Source organism: Marmota monax, unplaced genomic scaffold, assembly GCF_021218885.2.
Source record: "Marmota monax isolate L192 unplaced genomic scaffold, Marmota_monax_Labrador192_F-V1.1 WCK01_AAM20220418_F8-fsc00160, whole genome shotgun sequence".
NCBI lineage: Eukaryota > Metazoa > Chordata > Mammalia > Rodentia > Sciuridae > Marmota > Marmota monax.
Genome location: NW_026694183.1, coordinates 4,087,002 through 4,106,192, shown reverse-complemented (window position 1 = coordinate 4,106,192; position 19,191 = coordinate 4,087,002). Strand labels below are relative to the sequence as shown.

Sequence of the window (19,191 nt, the reverse complement as noted above, 5' to 3'; positions counted from 1 at the left end):
ATTAGAAACTCCTTAGAGAAGGAAAGTCATCACTAATTGAAAACAGAACTGTCACTGAACCAGATTCATTAATATCACATTTTAAAAGGCCAAGATTTTGAGGCCAAGCTTTGGGGAAGGACAAAGATTGGTTTGGACAGCTAGGAAGCCAAAGAAGGTGGGAGACTCTGACCAGCAAAGCCACGACAGGGAGCCTAGTGTGCAGAAGGGCCACACAGTGAGGGGGAAGAAGGAGCAGGTGGGGAGTGGGCAGGAAGGACTGATGACTGGAGACTTCTAGGGCCACTCCCAAGGCCTGGATGGGTCATGGTGTTGGTTCACTATGTCTTCAGCCTTCATGGGAGGAGATAAGTTAGATAAATCTAGGTCAAGTCAACCTTGTATTTTAGTTCCAGATGAGCCACTTGAGAAAGAATGAATGTTTACCTGCAGAGTTGAACAGAAACCTGACCCAAAGTTTTAGGGCAGCAAAGAGGAGAGATACTACCAGAAGTTGGAGAGGGCAAGCTTCTCAATTGTTTTTTAGTTACCCATTGGACATCTGCAGGTCCTAGTGAACAGTCAGGGATTTACTAAAATGGTCTTTAAATGCCTTTAAAGAACCCTAAGCAACTCTTATCACCATATCCTCATATGGGAGATATTTTCTATAGCAAGGTAGCGAGAGACTGATACTACATTGCTCAGGTGTGTGATCCCCAAATTAGGGAATTTCACAGTCAACTCAAAGCAGGCAGAATTAGAGGTGTTTATTTGGATTTTACCTTCATTACAAGATTGTTGGAGAAACATTTGGTAACACCTACAAGAGGCCAATGAGTGACCAGTCAAGTTTAGTACAAATGTACATCTTAGGAGTACCTTAGCTTTGTCTTGGTTGTGCTTGCCAAATAGTGCTTTAAATGTGGGGCAGTTGGTGAGGGGCATCCCAGAGTCATTTATAGGAGTACAGGTAACTAAACTGTGCCCTAATTCTCAATTCAATTCTGAACTACTCTATACATGTTAACTCAGATAGAACTATATCTTAAATGCTGAGTAGAAATGAGAGTCTGTGAATATATCATACCATTCATCATTTATGTAAGTTTTAAAAGTTCCATACACACCACTTGTTATTTATGTTATAAACAGCTCTGGGAATGAAAGTAACACTCATTGGAAATTACACTCCTCTGGATCACCATCATAATAAATTCTGGAGATCCATGTAACAGAAAAAGAACTGCTTCTACATTGTATTTCTTCTTTTAAAAGATCAGCTACAATTATGGATGATGTTCATAGGATGTTTGTAGGCCTCTAGGTGTTTAAAATATTATAAAGATTTTTTTAAAGCTAGGATGTGATGGAATGAATAGGGAAATCCCAGTAATTTTTAACAGGCAAGTGATCAGAGAAGAAAAATGCATAATTCAAGTCTCCAGAATTATAAGCAGGTTTTAAATGTTTTGTCAGATCTTTATAGTCACATAGTAATTGGGTTTATCCAGAAAAAACTCATCAATGCATCTTTCCTTTAAGTATGGATTTTATGTGAAGAACCCCCAAGCCTGTATGCATCCCAAGACAGGAAAACAATGTCAGTATCCATATAAGATCCAGAATTTTTTGAACATTACTCCCATGGGAACAGCTCTTTGGGAAAACCCACCATCTTCTCCTGGTAAACTTTATCAAAGGCTTCAGCTTGGGCCACTGTGAAGTGATTCTTCCAGTCCCCAGAGATGCCTAGAAAAGATGAAGTAGACGCAGATCAGATCTAGGGAGAGGTCTTATGACCAAGGTCTCCGCTTTGCTCTGTCAAGACAGCAAAGTGAGCATTTATCATTGTTGAGCTGATCTTCTGCCTGGCCACCATACCCATTTGCATTTCTACCTGTCTAGAAAGAATGTTTTGACTTCTGTTCTCTCCCAAACCATCCTGTAAAGAATCCATGAGCAATGGTGCCTGCTATAAAATTGAACATCTGGAATATAACTAAGTTTGACAACTTCTTTTTTGAGAACTTTGGCTCACTCTAACAGAATTTGTGACCTGGATGATCAGAGAAGATTACAGATAGTCTCTGTGCTTTTGGCCATTCTCTGGGAGAAGTTCTTCTGCACGTGGCACCAATGTGGATCCACTGTTAGATCCAGTGGCTCCAGTTACTTCTGGCTCAGAGTCTCCCAGGACTTTCAGTCTCTCTCAGCCAAGTTCCTCAGTTCTTTTGAGGTAGGGTCTTGTTGTTTCAGACTCCATCCCTGTACTACCCATTGGCTCTGTCTGCTCCATTGCATGGTGTCTTCTGATTCAGCTTCAAACCTGCCCAGCTTCCCTGCTCCTCAAGCTATTTACCTTTTATGCTCCTTGCCCCAGAGTGCTGTCCTAGCAGACATGCACACACGTGGACCATTCAAATGTTTATGCCAATGCAGTGACTCATTGAGGCTCTCAGTTAAAAAATGTACATCTCCATTCTTGCTGACTTCATAGCCATGATCAGACATAATATGTTCTAGGTATTTCCTTTTTGAATGTGCATACAGTATGCATTACTAATATATTAGGAAGTCAAAATTTTTATGAATTGCCTAAGACTTAGTGCTTCAAAGAATGACATAATATATGCTCAATAAATAATTTTTGAAAAGATTAATGCCTCAGTCCGGCTGCAGCAAAATAACCAGGGGTGGGGAGTGACTTGTTTACAGACTCTAACAGATTAATAAAGAATGAGTAAAATATTAGCATAATACCCTGTTTTACAGACATGTATTTTTAAAAAGCCAAGGAGGAGTTAACCAGTGAGAAAGTGGTGGGGGTGGAATGGAAGCTGAAAATATGGACACAGGTCATACGTTTTACTTATGTGACTGCACTATTGATTTGTGTATCATACTATAATTTTCACATAGTAGAGCCATCCAATTAATTAATAAAATATATAACAATATCTAAATTAATATATGCATGTAAGCAATATACTCAATGAGTATAAAGTAGCAGAATATCTAATATATAATTGCTATCCTATTAGTGCTCATTCTTATTCCCATATTCATCGATATCTTCATTATTGGAACAATCTGCCTCGTTTTTTCTGCTAGGCATCCACTCTCCCAACCCAGTCATCTCCAACCCAGTCATCTCTTTTCTCACTCTGTGCTCTAGGCATACAGTGTGGCAGGAATCCTGACCTCATGAATCTCTTGAAGCATTTAGTATATTTATTTCATGGTTTAACATTCTAGACATTTGTGAGCTGGAGGAATTTTGGAAAAACAGTTTCTGTTAGTACTTGCTGCAGACATTTTCAATAGACCTAAATCCTAGGGTGTAGATATGATCCATCTTTCTTCACAGGAAGGAGGCCTTACAATGTCTCATAACATGACCACTCCCTACTTTCTCCAATTTGATCTTTCTTTGTGTATGTCTCTCTTTAGGGCAGTTCTGTATGGTAAGTCTCCAGTGGAGTGGCCCAGACACGACCATATCCAAAACCCACCCTCCTCTCCAAGACTGAATCAACTTTCTCCAGGTACCCACAGCCCATCCCAGGACCATGAAAACATTTTTGCCATAAAGGCACATGAAGAGCTTTCTGGGCTATGAATCATTTCAAGTCAATATGTTCAAATACCTTCACTCTGGGTGTAGGGTGGGAAACATAGAATGCCTTCCAAGTGTTTTCATACATTCTGAAAACAGAGAATTTACCTTTTCTTGTAATTTTGAATTCCTTAGAAATTAATGTTTCAGGCAATATTTCAATATTGGACATCTTGTTTTGTTTCATGACTTGGAAGGAGCTGTTCTTGAGGACTGAGTCCAGTTCTTCTGGATTTAGCTTCTTTCCCAGGAACTGACAGATCTTCTCTATGGTGTTTCTTGGGTCCTAAAACATGATCAAGAGTGATGTTATGAAAGGGAAGATTGGAGCAAATGTGTTAGAAGGGAGGTGGGGGAGAAAGAGGGGAGCAATGACATATCAGGATAAGAGAAGACTGAAGGGAGAAAGATGAAGGGGACAAGCAGAGGGGTATGAAGTATGTGGTGATGAGAAGATCAACAGGGGCTTCCCAGGGAGGCTGAGTGTAGGACACTCCAAAGACAGGTGTTGGGATTTCTAAAGAGACTCTTAAAAATGGAAGATAAGGCAAGGAGACAAAGCCCAAAAGAGTAATCCTTCCACCAGACGATACTCTGTCTCATAACTAACACTTGAATAACACACAGGGCTTTAGAATATCTTCCTAAATTTGAACACATTGTTATTGGTGTATATCCCCGAGAGATCGTACTAAGGAAATAGATGGATATAAGAAGAAAGTACGGAATTCTAGACCTTCTTGTTGCAACAATTGTGCTTAATGTTAGTTTCTCCCCCCATGATTCCAGTCACTGTGTAACAAGAAGATGCACAACTGCGGCAATAATTTTAAAAAATGTGCTGTGTCATTTGAGAGGAGAATCACAGGGAAGTATGGGAGCTTGTGGCTGAGGTGACTGAAGGTGGCATCAAGGTCCTTGGTGAGAACTGACCTCATGCTGAGAACCCAGCAGAACAGGAAGCAGCTGCAGGAAGGTGAGCAGGGTCCCTTCTGCAGGGAAAGCAGATGCCTGAGCCCGTGACACCTTCTCTGTTCCTGAGGACATGCCAGTAGGCCAAGTGTTCTCAGAGTTCTCTTCACTCTTTTACTTTTTCTTACATTGTTTAGCAACTCTGAGAAACATTTCTTAAAACTTTCAATTATGTCTGGACCTATGAAACTCACACAGAGAACTGTGCATCTTTGTGCAGGTTAGTGTGATATTTTTTTCTGCACCAACAGAATAATAAAGTTAGAATAAGTACCTATTCAATGTGTGATGATCCAATCAGTGTAAGTGGCACATCTACAAACTCAGGCATATGACATTTATTTCTGTTGGGAGCACTTAAAATTCATCCACTATTTTGAAATGTATAATTAATTACTGTTTCTCCACAGTCACCCATTGTGTTACAGCTCATTGGAAATCACTCCTGTTACCCAGCTGTAGCCTGCACCCACCTCACGAGTGCTGAACATCCTCTGCAGGCCTTTCCTGTTCCTCCAGCCCCTGACCTCTCAAAATAGTTACCCAAATTGGCTTCTCCCCTTTACATCATGTCGTTAGTCAAGGGGAGAAGCCGGAGAGGTGGACAGAACTCTGGGGTTACTGCTTTATGCCCAGTCCCTTCTGAAGACTAGTTTTCTATCAACATCATAGGTCCTGCATGCAGAGATCTTGACAGCCACAGGTGCTAGCATGAGCCATGGCTCTCTGCCTCAGTGTGTGGAAGGGCCCTTTAGATTATGGCTAGAGGAAATAGACTGGAAGACATGAAGAAATAGCTTGGAGTTTTGGAAGGTCCATAGAGATAGGAAAAAGGAGATCAAGGTCTCGTCTGCTCTTAGTGACCTCTGACAGGCTGTGCTTTTACAGGTCAGGTGGAGTGGACTCACTGATGTCCAGGGATGTTGTAGAGAGAAAGAATGTTGGGGCTTGGACAGGTGCTGACTATGAGAGCATGCTCACCTTCTGCAGCTTCTCATAACTCAGCAGTAGGACGTTCTCCCTGTCTCTCATGGACATCCAGCCACGAATGTGCTCGAACCATGATCCATAAGGCACTGTGGGGCAGGCACAGGGGTGCAGGTTACATACTACCAAAACGGGGGCTGGACCATCCCTGTTACTCTCACACCCTGGCAGCTTGATTCATGTTTAATTGATTAATCCTCCTCAAAATAGATAATGAAATAGAGGAGGGAACATTCTTGAATTCATTCTATGAAACCAGTATCATACTGATATCCAAGACAAAGATATATCAAGTAAGAAAACAACAGACCAATGTTCCTGGTGAACACAGATACAGAAAACCTCATTAAAATATTAGCAAATCCTATTCAATATTAAGATTATACACAGGACATGTTGTGTTAAAACTTTAAGATTATACGTGAGAACATGTTGATTTCATTCCAGGGATGTAAAGTTGGTTCAATATATGAAAATTCATAAATGTATTTTTCCATATCAATAGAATTTACCTTGACAGAAGAACTTGGCTGAGCATCAAAAAGGGTATATATAACAAACCCAAAGTCAACATCATGCTAAGTGGGGAAAACCTGGAAGCATTTCTCCTAAAGTTGGGAACAACATAGGGATGGCCACTGTCACCACTTCCATCCAGTAGAGTTCTTGAAACTCTTGCTAGAGAAATCAGTCCAGGGAATAAATAATTATAAGTAGGAAAGAAAGAACCTAAATTATCAGTGTTTGCTGATGATAGGATGCTATGCTTTTAAGATCCAAAAAGCTCTCCCAAAATACTTCTGGAACTGATAACCAAATTCAGCAGAGTAGCAGAATACAACATCAGTATAATAAAGGAGGAATTTCTCTTTATAACAATAATGAATCTTCTGAGGAAAAAATCAGAAATACAATTCCATTCACAATGATCTCAAAAGATACCTAGTTAGCCAGATGTGATGGTGTATCTGTGTAATCTCAGTGCCTCTGAGGTTGAGGAAAAAGGATCACGAGTCCAAAGCCCACCTCAGGAACTTAGCAAGGCCCTAAGCAACTCAGCAAGACCCTATCTCTATATTAAACATAAAAAAGTGAGGGGAATATGTCTCAGTGGTTAAGTGCCCCTTAGTTCAATTCCTGGTACCCAGATAAACAAATAACAACAAAACAACACAAAACCCTAGGCATGATCTACCCAAAGAGGAGAAAGACCTGTTACAATGACAATTATAGAACTCTGAAAGAGAAGTGGAGGAGACACTACAAGGTGAAAAGCTCTCCCATGTTCTTGGATACCCAGAATCAAAACGCCACATTTCCAAAAGATATCTACAGATGCAATGCAATCCCCATCAAATATCAATGACATTTTTTTTCTCAGAAATAGATTAAAAAAAGTTCCACAATTTTAGTGACAAAAAAATATAAGGCCATCCTGAGCAATAAGAACAATGATGAAGGTCTAGGATGTGGCTCAGGGTCAGAGCAGTGACTAGCACATTCAAGGCCCTGGGTCTAACCCCAAACACACACATACCACACACACACACACACACACACACACACACACACACCCAGAGAGAGAGAGAGAGAGAATAATGTTGACATCATCACATTTTTAATTGGTCCTAGTCTCAAATCACATTGAGAGGTATAGTAACATAAATTTGTATTAATATCAAAACAAATACTAGATCAATTGAGTAGACTAGAAGACACAGAAACAAACCCACACAGATCTGTTCATTAACAAAGACATTGAAAGCAAATAGTGGAGCAAACACAGCCTGCTTAAGAAATGGTGGTTGGAAAGCTGAATATTTCCATTAGAATATTGAAGTTAAATTATGCAAAAAAGTCAACTCAAAGTATATAGAAAACATAAGAATTAGACTGTAAACACTGTAACTATTAATAGAAAACATAGCACCTGCACTGCAACATATAGATTCAGGCATGACTTCCTATAAGGTTCCTAGCGCTCAGGAACAAAAACCAAGAATTGATAAATGGTATGGCATCAAGTTAAAAATCTTCTGCACAGCAAAGGAAATGAGTCAGAGAAAAGAGCTACAGAATGGAGAAAAGCTTTGGCAGCTACTCTTGTGACAGAAGATTAATATCCAGAATATATAAGTATATAAAGAACTCAAAAATCTTTTTTTAACAATATGATCTTTTTTATATTTATTTTATTTTTATGTGGTGCTGAGAATCGAACCCAGTGCCTCACCCATGCTTGGTGAGTGCACCACCACTTGAGCCCCATCCCCAACCCCAAGAACTCAAAAATCTTAACAACAAAACCAAATAAACTGATCAAGAGATGGGTAAATCTGCAATCATTTCTCAAAAGGAGAAATACAATGCCCAACAATTCTATGAAAAAATTCTCAACGTGATTAACAACCTGAGAATAGCAAATCCAAACTACACGAGATTGCATCTCACTCCAATTAGAATGGCAATCATCAAGAACATAAATAATAATAACTGCTGGCAGAGATGTGAGGAAAAAGGAATGATTACACATTATTGGTTGGAAATCAGTACAACCACCATGAAAATCAATATGAAGTTCTTTGAAAGACTGGGAATGGAACCAGCATATGACCCGGTCATAGAGCTCCTCGGTATTTACCCCAAACAATTAAAGTCAGTACACTATAGCAATACATGCACCACCCATGTTGATAGCAGTTCAATTCACAGCAGCTGAGTTAGGGAACCAGCCTAGGTGTTCCCTGACGGATGAATGGATGAAGAACATGAGGTCCATGTACATGACGGATTTTTACTCAGTCATAAAGAAGAGCTAAATTATGTCATTTGCAGGAAAATGGGTGGAACTGGAAGTCAGCATGGTAATTGAAACAAGCCAGACTCACAGAGTCAAGGGTGGTCTGCTTTCTCTCACATGGGGAAAGTATTCAGAATAAGAAAACAACAGAGATACCATGAAATTAGGAGAAAGTCCAGTAGAGCAGAGGAAGCAGGTCTTTATTTCACAGAACACTCACCGTGGCCTTGGAGGAACCATTTAAAATACTGTTTCAGTGACTCTGGTTTCTTAGAAAAGTTTGTCAAAGTCTGATGATAGTAACCTGACATAAGAACATCTTTGGGATTTCTCATGATATATATCACCTTAAATTAAGAAAAAAAGGAGAGAATGAAAAATCAGCCTTATTCAGTCATTTCCCACCTTGATCTTGATCTTTACTTAGGCAGTTCTTACTTAATCTCTATTAAGCACCAATAGATTTCTTCAATGATTAGTTACAGCATTCATAATCAAATACACATTTTTAATGTTCCTATTACATATTCATGTGCTAGGAATAGAAGAGTAGGATCTTGCCTCTTCTTCCTGGGATATTAGTCTACTCAACCTGGGAAGCTGCTGGAAAGTTTTAGATGGTTAGTGGTGAGGTGTGTGTGTGCTTTCCCATCATGATCACTAATAGCAGAACTGATTAATCAATTCTGGTATATTCAGATTCATAGAAACATACAGTCATTCTCACACTCAAGACCATCGAGGAGTCTCCCAGATATGGCACCCATACAGCATGAATGCCTTATACAAAATTCAGGAATATGCAAAAGTAATTTGTAGCTGAAGTCCAGGGAGTGTTTCCCTCAGGTGGTGGGCACTGATTGGTGCAAAGGGCCTGGGGAGAATTTCTGGAATGGTAGAGATGTTTTAAGTCTGGTCTGGATGATTGTTGCCCAACTTTGTATATATTTACAAAGTATAAAAGACTGGTGTCTATGATTAGTGAATAGACACACATATGCATGCACACACGCCACTTGGTACTTGAACATCAGAAACCAACTTTGTATTTGCACCAACTCTGTTGGTGTTGTTATTGGAGGTCTTATATCTCCTAGGACTCAGTCTCAGTAGGCAGAGGATAATGAAACCCAACATAAGACATGGAAATGGGTTTATTGGGGCAGCCTCACTCTTAGGCAGTTTTATGACATTTCCAAGAGAAGAGATTATTATTTCAGGTTTCTTTGTGTTGTTTAAAAAAACATGAAAAAATTCAAAAGCCAACAAATATTTTAAAAAGGCATATTTCTAAATATAGTTCCCATGGCACATTAGATCTTAGATATCCATGGTCTGTGCTGATCATTCATCAGCCACGGGCAGGATGTAGTGGCTGCTGATCACAAAACAGTGATGTACAGTGTGCTGCCACAGTTAGAATAGCTAGCCATGACTACTGAGCAGTCCCTAGGATTTTTATATTTATCAATGTAAATTTGTGATCTGATCCTTTTCCCTCTCCTGCCACCTTCAAGGAAAGAGGCTTTTATTGAACTGATATTTGCTAATATCTTCAAGAGCTGAAAGGTGGAATACTCTAGTGTAAATGCAGTTGTAAATTCTGGTTGCATGCATGTAAGGTGGGGTCTTCTAAGATTTTGGCATTATCCAGTGATTTTAACCCTGAATTCAAGATAGGCAAATCCGTGCAATGGTCCACATTCTTGCACACAAGTGTGGTGTGAGTTGTGGCCACATCAACCTCACCTAATATCTGAGAATCTCAGGTCTCACTGAACTTATTCAATGAGCTGACGCCCCAGGAAGATCTGTGGGGGTTATCTAGGCACATGCAAGGGCAAAAACATTGATCCAACATTAGGCACTGACCTTGGCCTTGGAAGTGAATAAAGACTTAGGGAAGAGATGGAAGGGGAGGTGAGAGGCCAGGAACTGCGGGCCCTCTCTCTCCTTTAACAATTCATAACCCTCATCTGACTCTAACCAGGGTGCACGTTCCCAGATGGGCACAGATCGAATACATGGTATTGCCTTTGGATTGAATCAGGCAGAGAATTTTAATCAACCAGTGGGATCCTAGATAAGGAAGGAAAAATGATTGTCATTCATTTCAACCTGATTTGTGAACAAAAAATCATAATAAAATACGTAACATAAATGTTACCATCATACCCATTTTAAGCATGCAGTGAAGTAGTGCTGAGCAGTGTTGAGCACCTTCCTATTGTTGCTCAGCCAATGTCCAGAAACTTTCATCTTGAAAAACTGAAACTCTCTGCTCATTAACATCATTTTCCTACTCATTCCATTCTTCAGTCCCTGGAGTTTACCCTGGGTTCTTCTGTTTCTATGAACTTGATTACACTAGGTATTTTGCACCAGTAGAATCCTACAGTATTTGTCCTTTTGTGTCCAACATATTGCACTTAGCATGATGTCCTCAATATCAATCTGTGTGGTAGAAGGTGCCAGATCTATACTCCCTTGTTAAGGCTGAATGTATTTTGATGTATCAACATGCCACATTTTGTTTATGCATTCGTCTGTCAATGAATTTTCAGTTGCTTTCACCTCTTGGCTCTTTGCTGAGATTCTTTTAATAAGTACCTTTCTCTTGACTCTCCAGCCCCGTGCCCTTTCCAAAGACATTAGCCTGATGCCTCACCCAGTTTGAATTCTCCTGACTCCCAGTTCCACTCCTGTAGATGCATGATGCATATCCTCACAGTCTTTGAATTTTCAAGGCTCATTTCTAATTCCCAGCCATTGTCCATGATGACTCTCCTACTCTACAATATCCCTCTTCACCACATGACCTCCCATTAAGTCTTTTCATTCCTACTGAGCTAGTATTTCACTAGTAGGTCTTCACAGGTCACCCTCTTCCATCCCTTCTCCCATGCAATCACAGAAATGGCTGACTCTTCTTAGGATTTACTCTTATATCTTCCTCCAATACATTAGAGTATTTCTGCTGAACACTTATGTCACTCTGCACAAGTCTAAAAGGAAGTGCCATGGGACACTGCCCCTTCCTCCCACACCTTTCTCATGGGGGGTTCCTGTTCTGTTTTCTTACCTGACTTTGGGAAAGACACCATTACTGTATCTTCATCCTTTATCACAAACTGAGTACATACTTCTTTTATAACTTCATAGCTGAAACCAAGAACATGGAAAGGTAACCCTTCAAACCACAAGTAGTCATCTGTCATGGTGATGAGCTATCTGTGCGTGGTGCAGAGGTTCCAGCTGTAGCCACCATTGAACATTGTGGGAGATACTCGGAGACTAGACTTTGAAGTCAAAAGAATCATTAACTTTTTCTCATGGTCAAATTAACTGGTTGGTAAGAACAACTTGTGATGGTGATCCAAAGTTTCTTTGTATTGAGCAATTTTGGCCTCATTCAGGGAATGTGTGGATCATGATCTGAGGACGATTTCACAGGCAGGACCCAGAGCAAGTGCTGCAAGATAACCCCACTGATGAGTCCTTGGACCTGAAGAAAGACATCCTTTCCCATTTATTTGCATTTTGAAGAGTTTTCAAAATAGAAGTTTTACATGAAACTGATAGGGTAATAGGTGGAAGGATGTTGAGGAAGCATGGGCTGAAAACTCTTTGAGATTAACTGAAAAGAACCTGATTTAGAGTCACCAGATATGGTGGTGTGTTGTAACTAGACTCCAGGGTCCAGTCCTGCCTTACCTTCTGATTAATATGTGGGACTGGGTTTCTTACTATCAGTGTTTAGGGGCTGAGATGAGAGAATTTTCATATCTTCTACATGAAGGATCCATCGAAGCTCTGTTTCATCTTTGGTTTCTGTTTCATCTTTTTTGGTACTGGGTATTGAACCCAGGGCCTTGTGCATGCGATGCAAGCACTCTACCAACTGAAATATATCCCCATCCCCTAAAAAAATGGGGTTTTTTTGTAGATAGAATACTTTTATTTTGTTTATTTTTATGTGGTGCTGCTGAGGATTGAATACAGAGCCTCACATATACTAGGCAAGCACTCTGTAACTGAGCTATAGCCTGAGTCCCTAGTTAGGTTCATTTTAACATAATTATTCATATTTTGAATGTAATTTGCTCCATTTTATTTTATTTTTATTGATTTTTAAAAAAATAAATGACAGAAGAATGCATCAATTCTTATTACACATATACAGCACAATTTTTCATATCTCTGTTTATATATAAAGTATGTTGACACCAATTTGTGTCTTCATACGTGTACTTTGGATAATAATGACCATCACATTCCACCATTATTTCTAACCCCATGCCCCCTCCCTTCCCATCATAATGACAACCTCTCTGCCCTATCTAGAGTTTGTCTATTCCTCCCATGCTCCCCCTCCCTACCCCACTATGAATCAGCCTCCTTATATCAGAGAAAACATTTGGCATTTGTTTTTTTGGGATTGGCTAACTTCACTTAGCATTATCTTCTCCAATTCTATCCATTTATCTGCAAATTCCATGACTTTATTCTCTTTTATTGCTGAGTAAAAAATTCCATTGTGTATGTATGCCACATTTTTTTTTATTCATTCATCCACTGAAGGGCATCTAGGCTGGCTCCATAGTTTAGCTATTATGAATTGTGCTGCTATAAACATTGATGTGGCTGTGTCCCTGTAGTGTGCTGCTTTTAAGTCTTTTGGGTATAGACCGAGGAGAGGGATAGCTGGGTCAAATGGTGGTTCCATTCCCAGATTTCCAAGGAATCTCCATATTGTTTTCCATATTGGCTGCACCAATTTTCAGTCCTACCAGCAATGTATGAGTGTTCCTTTTTCCCCACATCCTCTCCAACACTTACTATTGTTTGTCTTCATAATAGCTGCCATTCTGACTGGAGGGAGATGATATCTTAGAGTAGTTTTGATTTGCATTTCTCTGATTGCTAGAGATGATGAGCATTTTTTCATGTATTTGTTGATTGATTGTATGTCCTCTTCTGAGAAGTGTCTGTTCAGGGCCTTGGCCCATTTGTTGATTGGGTTATTTGTTTTTTTTTTTTTTGGTGCTTAGCTTTTTGAGTTCTTTATATACCCTAGAGATTAGTGTTCTATCTGATGTGTGAGGGGTAAAAATTTCCTCCCAGGATGTAGGCTCTCTGTTCACCTCATAGATTGTTTTTTTGTTTGTTTGTTTGTTTTTTGCTGAGAAGAATCTTTTTAGTTTGATTCCATCCCATTTATTGATTCTTGGTTATAATTCTTGCGCTATAGGAATCTTATTAAGGAAGTTGGGGCCTAATCCCACATGAGGCCAAGGACCTGTACATGTATGTGCAGTCCAGTGTGGCATTTTTCTACACCAATAGAAAAATAAAGTAAGAATAAGTACCTATTCAATGGGTGATGATCCATTCTGTGTAAGTGGCATATCTATACACTCAGACATACATCATGTACTTAGGTGGGAACATTCAAAATCCTCTCCATTTGCTATTTTGAAATGTATAATTAATATTGCTTTCTAGGCTGGGGTTGTGGCTCAGTGGTACAGCTCTTGCAAGCATGTGTGAGGCACTGGATTCGATTCTCAGCACCACATATAAATAAATAAAATAAAGGTCCATCATATAAGAAAAATATTTTTAAAAATATTGCTTTCCGTAGTCACCACACTGTGCTACAGATCATTAGAAGTCATTCCTGTTAACTAGCTGCACCTCGGTTACACCACATGTGTGCTGAGCATCATCTGTGGGCCTTTCCTGTTACTCTGGACTCTGACTTCTCAGAATAATTACACAAAGTGACTTCTCTCCTTCATATCACCTCATCAGTCAAGGGGAGAAGCCAGAAAGGTTGACACAATTCTGGGGTTAATTTTTTCTGCCCACTCTCTTCTAATGACTAAGTTCCTGCCAGCATCATAGGTCCTGCATGCAGAAACAGCGGGTACTCTCTTATATATAAAAAAAAAAGATAGAAAGAAGGTCAGTGGAGTAGAAGTAGACTGAGGGGGTAAGGGGATGGATGGGAAAGGTAAAGAAATGCAGAATGAAATGGACAAAAGTATGCTGTGTGCATGTGTAAACAGCACAGTGGACTCCACCTTCATGCATATCAATAAAGCATCAATAAATAAATAAACACTAGTAGACAGAGAAGGGAAAAGGGAGTGAGTGAAAGCAGAGTCACTGGGGACTGAAGTGGAGCAAATTACCGTCCAATCATGGATGATTGTGTTAAAATGAGCCCCCAAATTATGTATAATCACAGCGCACTAATAAAACCATAAGAAAGTTTACCATTTATCTGTTGAGTGGGTGGGATTTATAACTTTCTCATTCCATTCTTGGGATTGGGGAGATGATTTAATAGATGACATGTATTAAGTGTTTGAAATGCTTTAGAGACATGTCAGCCCCATAATTACTGGACATTGACAGTGTCACTGTGATTGCCTTAACTGTCTAGAATTACCTGGAAATACTAACAAAGAAACAAATTTATGAAACAGATTCTTCTTTCATAAAAAGTAGCTCTTTTATCTTGATGTGCATAGTATTCTGTCTTTTCAGAGCACATGTATCCCCTGCAACGTGCCTGATTCAATTCCACTCTTCTTTCAGAATAATACTCATTTTCCATAAGATGTACACAACAGTCTGTGGTCACATCATTGAGATCCAGTATCAACAGCTGCTAGTTTAGTACACAAGTGCTCAGTCTATTAATAAACCCAGAAATTAACAGGAAATGTGGAAAGCATTTTTGCTCCTGATTGTCAAATATTCTGTATGTGACACCATTTGCCTTTAATGTGAGGTTTACATCATTCACAGATGATTTTCATTTTAGGTTACAGAAACCCATAGGAAACTGATAAAAATGTTAGTGTTTCTTTTAGCACTTCTGGAAACAGTAGATCCCTATTTATGGGCTCCCTGGAGTGGGTATGTTGCTTAAATATGTGAAGCTTTTGGCCCCTGAATCCGCTGAGAACTAAAAGTGCTCAACCGAGTATGAAACAGAGTTTTGATGGATCTTTGATGTGGTAGATATGAAAATTCTCTTATCTCAGTCCCTAAATCCTGATAGTGTGCAACCCATTCCCACATGTGAATCAGAGGATAATAGAGGACTGAACCCCGGAGTCCAGTGACAGTCCACCCCCATATCTGCTGACTCTAAAGCAGGTTCTTATCCTTTAGTCTCAAAGAGTCTACAGTTCACTGTTCCTCAATGTCCTTCCAGGCTACTATTTTTACACTGTATCTATAGGTTTCATGTAAAAGGTCTCTTTCGAAAATTCTTCAAAATGCAAGTAAACAAAAAAGAAGGGCATTCTTCATTTCCACAGATTCATCATGGGGTCAATTTGCACTACTTCTTATGGGGTCCTGCCCATGACCTCAAGCTCAGATAAAGATCATCATGTTCTCTGAATGATGCCAAAATTGCTCAATACAATGAAACTTTGGATCACATCACAATTTGTTTTTATCAAAAAGTTAACTTGGCAGCAAGAAAAAGTTAATGATTGTTTTGACTTCACTTTAAAGTTCAGTCTCCCGGTATCACATACAACGTCCACAGATAACTATGACTAGAACCCCAGTACTGTACACACAGAATCCATCATCGGAAGAGATGCCTACATGTGGTTTGAAGGGTTAGCTTTAAGCAGGTACTAAGTTTGTGATAAAGGATGTTGACACAGCAATGGTGTCTTACCCCAAGTCAGGTAAAGAAAGATAACAGGAACTGTCCATGAGAAAAGTGATGGCTACATTCCTTGTTTGCTCAGCAGATAGAAGGCCTGTGCTCTCCAGGCCAATGAGCCCTGCTTTGAGGATGAAGGGGCAGTAGCCAAGGCCAATTTCACTCAGAGTAGTGCTGAGTGGCGTAAGTGCTCATCAGGGATCATCTAAGGTATTCGAGGAAAATATAGGAGTGAATTCTAAACAGATTCAGGCATTTGTGAGGTGGGAGAAGGAGTGGAAGAGGGTGACCAGTGAAAACTAATAGTAAAATAGCAGCTCTATAGAGATGAAAGACTGAATGGGAGGTCATGTGGTGAAGAGGGGCATTGCAGAGTAGGAGACTCAGCATGGACAATGGCTGGGCATCAGAAACAAACCTAGAAAATTCAAGGGAGTGAAAGGACATACATCATGCATCTATGAAGTGGGACGGGGGGCAGGAGAATTGCAAACTGGGCAAGGATTGAGGCCAATGTCATTGGAAGGGGCACGGTGCTGGAAAGTCAAGGAAAGTGGGAACATATTAAAAGGATGTCAGCAAAGAGCCAAGAGGTGGAAGCAACCACAAATCCATTGACACATGAATGCAAAAAAACAAACAAAATATGATTCAGCCTTAACAAGGAAGGAGATTCTGACACCTTCTACAACATAGATCAATCTGGAGGGCATCTTGCCAAATGCAATAAGTTGAACACTAAAGGATAAATTCTATATGATTCCATGGGTGCAAAATACCTTGTGTAGTCAAGTTCATAGGAACAGAAAGCCCCATGATGGGTTCCAGGGTCTGAAAGATGGAATAAATAGGGAAATGTTATTAGTAAGCAGAGTGTTTCACTTTTTGAGGATGAAAAGCTACTGGACATTGGTTGAGCAACAGCAGAAAGGTGCTTAACACTGTTCAGCACTACCTGACTGGATGCTTAAAATACTTATAATTGTGAAGTTTATGTTATGTATTTTATCATGATTTTTTGTCACAAGTCAGGTGTAAATGAGTAACCATAACTTTTTCTTCCTTTTTGGCTAATTCACTCCAAAGGGGATCCCAGATAGATTTGATTTGTGCCCATCTGGGAATGCTCACCCTTGTCAGACACAGATTTGGGTTACAAATTGTTAAATGAGAGCGAGGGCCCATGGCCCATGATCTCTCACCTCCCCTTGCAACTCTTCCCCAAGTCTTTATTTACTTCCAAGGCCAAAGTCAGTGCCTAATGTTTGTCAGTGCCTAATAACCAAGGTCATGCTGTGTAAATGGAAAATCAATGACTTTTGGCCTTCCATGTGCCTACATGTTCTTCAGTTCCATCCATTTACTGGCAAAAGCCATAATTTTATTCTTTGTTATGACTTGGTAACTTTCCACTGTGTATATATACCACATTTTCTTAATCCACTCACCTGCTGTGGGTGCCTGGGCTAGTTCCAAACTTTTCTCTTGTGACTTATGTTGTTATATACATTGATGCAGCTATATTACTACAGTATTCTGATTTTAGAGATGAATAAATGCCAAGGAGTGGGATTGCTGGGTCACATGGGGGTTTCATTCCTAGTCTTTGGAAGAATCTCCATAGTTCTTTCCTGAGTGGCTGTACTAATTTGCAGTTCCAACCACAATGTATGAGTATATCCTTTCTCCCACATCCTCCGCATCATTTATTATTTGTGTTCTTGATGATTGTCTTTCTGACTGGAGTGAAATGAAATCTCAATATATTTTTCATTTGCATTTCTGTGATAGCTGGAGATTTTGAACATTTTTTTCATATATTGTTGGCTATTTGTATTTGTTCTTTAGATAAGTGTCCTACCCAGCTCTTTTTGTAAAATGGTTCTTTATTGGAATGAGTCCATGTGTTAGGAGTGTGGTGACACTACACATATAGCTTTTCTGAAGCACTCTCTGGCCTACAGTTGTGACCAGGGGTCACCCAAGTTCATGTTCTCTACTGGATTATACACTGTTGCCAGAGTCCATGCTCAATATTGAACTTCAGGCCATGCCCTGTCTTGGACAAGTGTTATGTCTGAGGGACAGCAGGGTCCAGGATCCATTGAACGACAACTAGCTCTGTGCTGCAGTATGCTTGTTCCCTGTGATAACCAGAGTCATGCTGTGTAAATGGAAAACTCTGGGTGACTCCTGGGTCAGTGCTCCACTGGCTGCAGTTATCCCCAGTGCCCCTCAAGTGCCTGCTCTGTATGGTCTGCAGTTATCCCTGGTGGCACAGGAGGCTCTGACTGTCCTGTTTTCAATCTGTTGTTCCTGTCTAGTCCCTCTGATGGGGCTGTCCAAACATGTCACCCAGAGAGGTTCCACAGGAACGTGATGAAGTAGATCTCTGAACTTCATCTTTATAAAAAGTCAATACAAAGCATTCAAAGACCGAGAATCAGACCTGAAACTTTATAACTTCTAGAAGACGTATCATCAACTCTCCAACATACAGTTACAGGCATTGACTTCCTCCAAAAAAATTCCTAAAATTTATGAAATAAAACAAAGAATTAACAATTGGAAAGTCATCAAATTAAAAGAGTTCTGTATGGCAATGGAAGAAAGAATGTGAAGAAAAGTGCTAAAGAACAGGACAAATTATTTGCCAGCTCCCGTTTTGACAGAATGTAAAAAGAACCCCAAAAAACCCAATTAACACAAAAACCCAAATAAGCCCATCAATAAATGGGCAAATGAACTAAATGGACATTTCCAAAATAAGAAATATAGGTAGCCAAAAAGTATATAAAACAATGTTCAATATACTTATCAATCAGGGAAATGCAAATCAAAACGACTATTAGGTTTCATCTCAATCCAGTTAGAATGTCAAGTATGAAGAATAATAATACATTCTGGGGAGGGTACAGGAGAAAGGGGCACCTGTGCACTGTTGGTAGAATTATAAATCAGCACAACCACTATGGAGATAGAAATAGAGATTTTTCAAGACTAGGAATGAAGTCACCACATGACCCAGCTTTATCATAGCTTGGTATTTATTCAAAAGAATTCCAGTCAACATACTATATAGCAATACATGCACACCCATGTTTATACCAGTGAGATTCCTAATAACCAAGTTCA

General features: G+C 39.7%; 1 pseudogene; it reads right to left on the bottom strand.

The window, feature by feature from the left end:
• Positions 1-729: 729 nt before the first annotated feature.
• Positions 730-12,287, bottom strand: LOC124107988 (sulfotransferase 2A1-like; annotated as a pseudogene).
• Positions 12,288-19,191: the final 6,904 nt, after the last annotated feature.